Source organism: Branchiostoma lanceolatum, chromosome 2, assembly GCF_035083965.1.
Source record: "Branchiostoma lanceolatum isolate klBraLanc5 chromosome 2, klBraLanc5.hap2, whole genome shotgun sequence".
Taxonomy (NCBI): domain Eukaryota; kingdom Metazoa; phylum Chordata; class Leptocardii; order Amphioxiformes; family Branchiostomatidae; genus Branchiostoma; species Branchiostoma lanceolatum.
This window is the reverse complement of record NC_089723.1, coordinates 26,642,200-26,649,134: the sequence shown is the minus strand read 5'-3', so window position 1 is coordinate 26,649,134 and position 6,935 is coordinate 26,642,200. Positions and strand designations below refer to the sequence as shown.

The 6,935-nt window shown below is 43.5% G+C and overlaps 1 protein-coding gene across 5 annotated transcripts in view; it reads left to right on the top strand.

Annotated features, from left to right (window-relative positions):
* Positions 1 to 5,597: 5,597 nt before the first annotated feature.
* LOC136428260 (small conductance calcium-activated potassium channel protein 2-like) overlaps positions 5,598 to 6,935 on the top strand; it is a 134,983-nt gene continuing 133,645 nt past the window's right edge. For 4 of the 5 annotated variants that reach the window (XM_066417636.1, XM_066417637.1, XM_066417634.1 and 1 more), the window contains exon 1: positions 5,598 to 6,063. The gene's annotated coding sequence lies outside the window, so the exon portion shown is untranslated. The remainder of the gene's footprint in view (positions 6,064 to 6,935) is intronic. The other variant, XM_066417639.1, reaches the window with a different exon arrangement.

Here is a 6,935-nt window from a genome sequence, read left to right as displayed (position 1 = left end):
CTTTTCCCTCGCTACATATCAAAAGGAGACTGGTTATGTTCTGATAAGCATCCTTTATTCATATCAAAGAAATAATCGAACTTGGAATTTCTTTTTATAGCACCAAATGACGACCATCATTCATTCCTTTTCATTCGTCCTCCGAGGCTATCTAGATAATGGGTATTAAATCCGAGACACATTATGAACCTTCCGCTTATCTTTGTGAAATATGATATTTTACTTATTAATGGTAAAATCATTGGAGTAGTTTCAAGTGCACGGACGTCAGAAATGCGTCAAACACTACGGGTGACTTGATAATGTAACAGCCTCAGCCTTGTTGATGACTTATCATAAATCCATATCGATTTATAATACGACTCCATCTCCTGATCCATTTGAAATGACGTATGCTTGTACATAGAGATGGAATTGAGAAACCTATATTCTAGTGAGCTTTACTATATGGTTTCTTTACTCATAAACCATCTACTGTGGGATTTTAGTGTGCATTGTAGTGTCAGATCTAAAAAGCAGACAACAGTGATTAGTTCATGCGCAGAAGCTGTTGGTGAGTGATGACTTCCCAGCATGCATTTAGAAATAATAGAGACCCTTTCAGTTTGTCTTCATAGATATGTCAGTCAGTCAAAGTTTATTGCACAACAATTGCATCAGGTACAATATATGGCAAATATCAAGGAATGCAAACAACCACGAATATGTAAACTAGTGTACTAATCTAACATCATTACTCGATACATAATATAATGGTACGTTTCACATGATGGAACGGTCTCTTTTTTGCATAGCATTATATACGTATTGGCCAAGGTAGACAGATACAGCGTCAGCTAGGTATGATGAATATGAGATAATCTTATCCTTGATAGTCGTTTGGAACGTGGGGTATATTTCCTAATTCGACAAGATTTGGACGTGGACTGATTTTATAGACTGACTGGAGTGACCCAGCTGTCAAAGAATGTTAATGTTACCTCTCATAGAATTTGTTTGTTTGTATTTCTACCGAGCCGGCAATTCAGGTTGAAACATCTCTTTGATGTTGCCTTTGGCATCAAGATAGACAGTGAAAGTATGATTTGGGTGAACACTAGAAATGTACGATTAGAGTTAGTTTTTCACCTACACTTTCCAATTGAAGCCCATTAATTTTTGATACTGGTGTCTGCTCTCTCGGTAATATGGTTATTGACTCTTGATCTTTTGCCACGGACTGAGAAAAATGAAACATGACAAAAAGTCCTTTGATACGTTTGTTTATCTCAGTTCAGGAAAAAAGCCAAGAAAAAAATTATCAACCGTCGACAGGACCCACGATGACTGCCCTGCTTGCACTACGATCACATGTCACTCCACTCTACCATCTGAATAGAGAGTAACTGTTTGTAGTTCAGAAATGAAATATAACCTACATAGTATACAATGTATCATTACAATTAGATTTTGGCCTCCTGAATAACAAGAAGTGGGTCAGGGTAAAAACGCAATTTAATTGTACTTTGCTCGACGTATCACTCACTAGCCTCCACGGGGCAATTTGCACAGTAGTAGTAGACACAGGAACAAAAGTGCATTTGCAACAGAGGCATGACATATAGTACCATGCTAATAGCATTTACTGCACACTGTGCAGCGCGCAGTATATTACAACTGTACATGTCAGGAATAAACCCACATACGACATAGACCTCATTTACCCATTAAGGCACTCAATGTAGGATTTTAGCAGCAAAACTGAAAATGTCTTTGATACGAAATGTTCATGTTGTTGACATATCAGACACTTTTCAGCACATTTGCGTCATTGCTACATCTTTTCGAGCAGAGCAAAACATTGGCATCAACGTTCTTTTTAGTTTTTGGCGGTGTAAACGAAAGAACTAGATTTTCTACTTTTTTTATCTATTAATCATTCATTCGAATTCATTTATTTATTTCTTCATCTTGATAGTTGGGTTGTCCCTTCAGTTGTATGACTGATTTCCAAGGGAGCCCAACCTGGAATATAAAAGACAAAAATAGATAAATAACAATGATACGAAAGTAAATTACTGGTAAATCATAATCAACTCATAATTAGCATACATATGCTCAATAAAGGGGGGCCACTTAAAAGAATACACAATAAATCATAGCAAAAGGAACGGTAATTCAGATCTACATGCAATGACGTCACATGTTCAACTTCTGAACATCGTTACGCAATGCAATAGGGTTAAGTCAACTTAATAGGAAAATAATGGGAAAATTGACAGTGCACGTCATTCCAATCTAAATTCGAGCACCGTACGAAAACATCTCTAGGCTACAAAAAACGTTCTGTCAGCCGGGGCTCGGGTTGTACTGTAGTCAGAATTAATCTAATACAGGCCATGACTGTAAGCCATTGGCGAGGCTTTAACTGATTTATCTGTAAAGAAATCCGATTTTCAGCGTAGTGGAACAGGGGAGTGGTTTATGTGAGCTTATCGGTCGATGACGCTAACAGTTTGATGAATGGAAGGATCTACGCTCAAACCTCCAATGTTCTATTAGTATAGTCATTCCACCCAAGGTAATTCTCTTTCCCAGAAGATCAAAATAATCTGAGTCTTGAAAAAAATCAATTATAAAAGATTTATTTCTACTTGCGAAAACAAGGCATGGAAAAACACTACGGATGCAAAATACTGGCAATCGGTTGCTCCTAATTGACATCTAAAAGGATTTTCTTTTAAACAAAAGTGGCAGTTATTTGTGCTGCATTAGCGAAATGTGAAAGTGAACTATGCGAAAGACTTATCCCATTACATTAACTCATTTGCACCCTCATACCCGAAAGATAATTGCAAGTACATGGTAGAAGCATAGGATACATGTGACAATAGACAGTAATGGACGTTATTGTAACAAGAGCTTTGGTTATATCTAGACAAGTTGGGTTTGACTTCTTTTTCTTTTATTGAGGAAGACGAAAAGCCCCACCGTTTTAAAAGTCATTAGGAACGCTGTGTAATCCTTGCAGTTTCTGCAAAGCTATTGAGATACGATATGCAGATGATGCCCGGTGGCGATATACATCATAAACTTCTTCCGAACGAGTCAATAGTCTAACTCATCTGTGTCTAGATTTGTATCACTTTTCACCAAACTTGGATTCTGTTACCAGCCCCTCGTGATTCCCGATTTGCCCATAAGAACTCCCCTGAAGGGTGTTTCATAGTTGACCCGCCCAGGTGTTGAGGAGGTAATATCTCTATCACCAGAGGCGAGCAGGAGTGTATCAGGCAGATCCGGAGATAAGAGTGGCCCGATCTGTCATGTTTGTGTGACAGGAATGTTCAACACCCTGTCCCAGTAGAACTACTGCTGCACTAGGATTTGACCCCTTGGTGAGGACGAGACCGATTTAGACGTGAGATATGTTTGAGACGCTCGTGGGTGGAGGAACTTAAACCTGAATCGATGTTTGACATGCCTGGATGGCTCACGTTTTCGTGACACATGCGCTCTGTTTTTTTGTGAACAACGGTGATAGAATATGATGATGGGAGGAGTTTTGTTTACTATCAATAGGCTAATAATGATATTTTAGCAACGGCCATGGGTGAACAAACTTAAATCTGAGGCGGCGTTTTGACATACCTGGATGGCTCATGTGTTCATGACATGTGCTCTTTTTTTGTCGTGAACAACGGTGATATATACAGAACAAGGCAATGATAGGAGTTATGCTGTTTTTAGGATAGTTATACTCCTTTAGCAACGGTTAAAGTAGGAATCCCAACAGAGAAATCTGAAATGGCAGTTCTTCTAACTGTTGCTGTGCACTTTGGGAGTAGCAAACTTTCAGACAGACATTTTAGAGAATGACTTTTTTGGCTACCAGTACCTCCCCTCCCCTCTCCACCCTCAACGATCGCAGCTTCTTACGACACATCATCACTTGTTGCTGTGCTTGTGTTGTGTCCATAAAGATTTCCAACTTGTTCCTTTGCAACTTCGAGAATTCTGAGCAAACATTATTGTCAAACGTATGATAATGGAAATACAGATGACCCCGTTAATACATAGACACTAGGGGCTGCTCTGCGATGACTTTCTATCTAACTTGCGCTCTTTTTCCTACCCTGGGTGCCATCCGATTACCAACGGGCCCCCATCCTTCCATCCTCAGGGAAGCGAGTTGAGGAGCCCCGGTAGTAATCGGATGGCACACAGGCTACGTGTATGATGCCCTTCATTAGAAATATCTCCTCGCCTCCCTCTTTCCCTCTGGATCATGATTGTTAGTTTTGCCTGCCCTCCAGCATCCGACTAGTTGGTAAATATTCATGGAGAGAGGGACGTGGTCAGGGTAAACGTACCATCTCAGCAATGTGACGTTTGATATGCAGGCTTTAGCTCACTCAGGTGGGAGATTTCGACGGTTGCCGTACAAAGCCAGATGATATCAGTCTTGACACCGTCAGCGCAGCAACCTGCTAACAACCGTAAGATTTAAAATTGGATTCCCCCAGGAGTGTTCCCATAGCTTCCCTCACAGTAAATCTGTCACTGATACCGCCTCCTAAGGACATCTGACAAATGAGAGGAGTCTGGAGGTGATGGATGAACGGGTGAGCTGTTACATCTATAGCCATGCGATATCAGACATGAGGGAAATTTGGCGGCCCAGACCAGCCCCTCGGACGCGATATCCATCTCCCTTTCTCTGTCGGGACGGCGGCAGGAATGGGAATATTCCTCACACCACAAATACCGTGAACCCCACACTTGGATGACTCTCACAGCGGCGAGTAAGGCTGGTCCATTTTTACTCTTAAGCCCTGTATTGAATAAGAAATTGGACCATTGGAATGTGTCAGAGCTCATATACCCGGGATAATGCCAGCCGAAAATATCCTCCACTTTTATTCGTGTGGATGGGAATAATGCGGCCGACACGGTGCCCATCACATGTAATTTTCATGTTTTCCCATCTGTGCTAAGGCATGATCGTTTGTCCAGCAGGCTATACGTGGCCTTCGGGATACAATCATCGGTTCAGCAATAATGGACATTGTATATTCAATACGATATTGAATGCCGTGTGACCCGATGCCGATCGGAATCAACACCAACCGTGCGCGCAATATCCCACCGCCGGGTTCACAGGCCCCGAACCCGGGCTGTACGGCCAGGTCTCACCGGGGGATCAGCACGTCCGCGGTCACGTCGGCGAACGTTCACAGAGGGATCATTTGTGAACTGTCTAATCGCGCAATTAGCGGCTGAGGAGAGCCTTTTGTGGTAGGAGAGAATTTCGCTGATCTGATTTGCACCGAGCTCTGCCCTGAGACCATCCGTTTTTATCGATATTCCCAACGTCCACACTTATCTTATCGTCTCTTATCGCCACGGTAGGAGAACGCAGCAGGTTTAGATTGTCTGCAACGAGAAATCCTACCAGGTAGCAAGTCGCTGAAACTTTCCCGTGGTGTCGAACTTAATGTGTGTCCTCGATATATATAGACGCTCTGCCAATGGCGCGCCAGCACGTTCGAGCATTCACTACTGCGCAAGTGAGAAAGAGTTCAATCCCAGCATCTCAAAACAGGATGCCTGAATAATAATAAAAATTGCTGTTTCATCTCTTTCTCAGGTAGGCCGACGGGGACGCCCACAGCCACTGGAGATACCAGGGCCAGGTCAACAGCTGATGAGGACGACAATGAGATTAGCAAAGATGCGAGACCCGCTGTAATTCTTAGAGACCGCGGTGCAGCGCCGGTCGGGACCAGCAGTCGCCTGTACGACGTCGTGACGCGGCGATCTAGGTGATCTCAGACCGGGTCGATGAGAGGAGAATTCTGCGGACGTTCGGCCGGTTGGGTCCGAGTGGTAGATTTATAACCCGGCCGAAGTAAAAAGCTACAAGTCCGATTACCGATAAGGATCTATATTTTCAGCTGGGATTGCCTAGCGAGCGCGCCGTGGGCGAGAGAGGGTGCTGGATACCGTGGAATGGTCTTCCTCTTTCCGGTGACGCTCCCGTGGACTACCAGCGGATAGCCTGCAAGCGCTGGGAGCTACAAGGTAGGTGGGGCAGTTTAATGCTTATTTACGCTGGTAGAAAAGCAGTTTTGAGTGCACAGAGGTGGCTGATAAAGGTTACGTACGGAGGGACCTTACTGAAGCCTCATGCATGTAAAGTAAATATCCACAACGGCAGTGCACAAAAGGTCCTGGTCTAGTAAGTGTCGTTGAATACAGATACCGACATCGTAACCACAAGGGAAAAGATGACGAGGGGGAAATTCCCCGCGAATCTTCATTCCTACTGTTTGATTATACCGCGTGTAACAGCCTCCAATGGAGGGCACTTCATTATCCGTAGCGGCAATTACATGGCTTTACATACCCTAGTATGTTGTATCTACTCCGTACGCATCAAGTGTCTATAGACGGTCCCTATATCGTGGGGAGGTTGCAAGCCTATGGTGAACATTTGATGTGGACATGGACAAATATCAACATAGTCACAGTGCTATCCTGTTCCGGCAAAAGGTAAAAGATAGAGATCACATATGATCATGAAAAGCTTTGCTGCTTATGGACGTTTCTACATTGTGTGTATGCAGGAAACCACGCATACGCGACGCGACTGCATTTGTAGATGATTAACGAACAGTGTCTCTGATGCAGGGCTTCTGATAAATTATGTCATTAGCGGGACTCTAAAAAGGAGTCCCTCACTGAGGCAGCCAGGTTTCCATGGGCGTCACCTCTTCCCCTACCTTATCATCTCTTTCCCAAGTCGGTAATTACCCAATATTGGAAGAATTTAACGGACACCGTCTTCACAGCTGTGGGGCGGGAAAACGACCGTCATCGTGCTGAAGTTTAATGGAGATTTTAAGTGGATCACGGAGTACCCACGGCCCCACTGGTGCCGTGTACACTCGCAC